Raw genomic sequence first — 1,540 nt, 5'->3', positions numbered from 1 at the left:
AAAAAAAAAAAAAGGAAGAGAAGAAATTGAAACAAAGTAAAAATTCAAAGTAATACTTATATAAAACTATTCCAGTTTTGAAGGAAACGAGGCATCCTCTGATGAGCAGAAAACGACCTATTCCAACCTGGCACGTGTTCTCATGCTTGTTCCTTCCTCGCCATGGTCTTAGAGCGGCATTCCACGCTGGTCGGCCCCGGATAAAATGTAATAACGCGTCCTCTTCAGGGCTGGCGCGCATGAATCCATCTTTCGTTAACGAGGGTGGAGGCTCACGATTGCGTCCCAGGAATGCGTGATGACTACTTTGTCAGGAATGCGCCATGGTGCCCATACGCGGCAGCAGCTGTGCTCTCGCAACAACCACCATCCACAGCTAAGAAACGTCCTCCTCTTCTTTTCTTTCTTTCTTTCCACATTTTTTCTCTTCTCTCCTTCTCTCTTTTAATGGAATACGTATCTGGCGTGAATTATGCATTTAACGATTCGAAGTCAAGAAAAGTAGATCTCTTCCTTTCCTTCTTCCTTCCTTCTTCTCCTCTTCTTGTCTTCACTTTTAATGGAGAGAGGAATGGAATCGTATTTCGTGAAGTGATTTATGCATTTAACGAGTAAAGATTTTTTTCACGTTTCCTTCTCTTCTTTTCTTTTGATGGAGAAGAGGTATGTTGTTTATTACATTGATATTTCCGAGTTTCTGGACGATTCAGGGAAGTTCATGAATGTTAAATGTGTTATAATTTTGTATGATTTGATTATACTTCTATCTAAAATTTGAATATTTTCTAATTTTAAAAGAGATTTAATTCAATTTCAAATTAAAAAGCAAATATTGAACATTCGTAAGCAGAAGATAACGAAATTTACATGAACAAAAGGCCTGAATCTGAGCTCTGTAAATGAAAAAACCACAAAAATCACAGAACTCCTCAAACAATCTCCAACTAACATCGCGCGCAGTATAAAAAAATGATAAATCTCGCTTTGATCGAGGCCAGGTTTCAAAACTTCTGTCGGTTTTGTAATTTCCCGGCTCGCGAACCAATTAATCTTCAACCCTTTGAGCCACGGTGAAAACAATTTCGAAAAGTTTCCGAAAGCACGCGATTTTTTCCCAATTTTTATACCTCCTCGCGTTGACGCCATCACCGATTGTGAGAGTACTACCATTTGATGAAGAATTCTAAAAAAATCTTAATTTAGATGGAATAGAGAATCTTAGACAAAAATTTTGAAAGAAAAACTCGTGATATAGAATTCAAAATTTCCCGCCATTCAAGAAGATTTAATAGAAGAATCGTGATTCGATTGATTTATATGAATAAAAAGAAGACGCATAATTTAAACGGAAAAAAGTGTTGATTTAGGTAATCATTTTGATTATTTCAAAGATTCGTTGAAAAGTCTTAGATTAAGTAGAAAAACCTTTGATCAAGTAGACGCGACTCTTGATTTAAATCAATTTTCACACGATTAAACATACAATTGATTCAAAATTCAACACCATTCAATAACAGATTCGAGATAATTTTATATTAAT

Source organism: Apis dorsata, unplaced genomic scaffold, assembly GCF_000469605.1.
Source record: "Apis dorsata unplaced genomic scaffold, Apis dorsata 1.3 scaffold_59, whole genome shotgun sequence".
Taxonomy (NCBI): domain Eukaryota; kingdom Metazoa; phylum Arthropoda; class Insecta; order Hymenoptera; family Apidae; genus Apis; species Apis dorsata.
Note: the sequence above shows the minus strand (reverse complement) of the source record.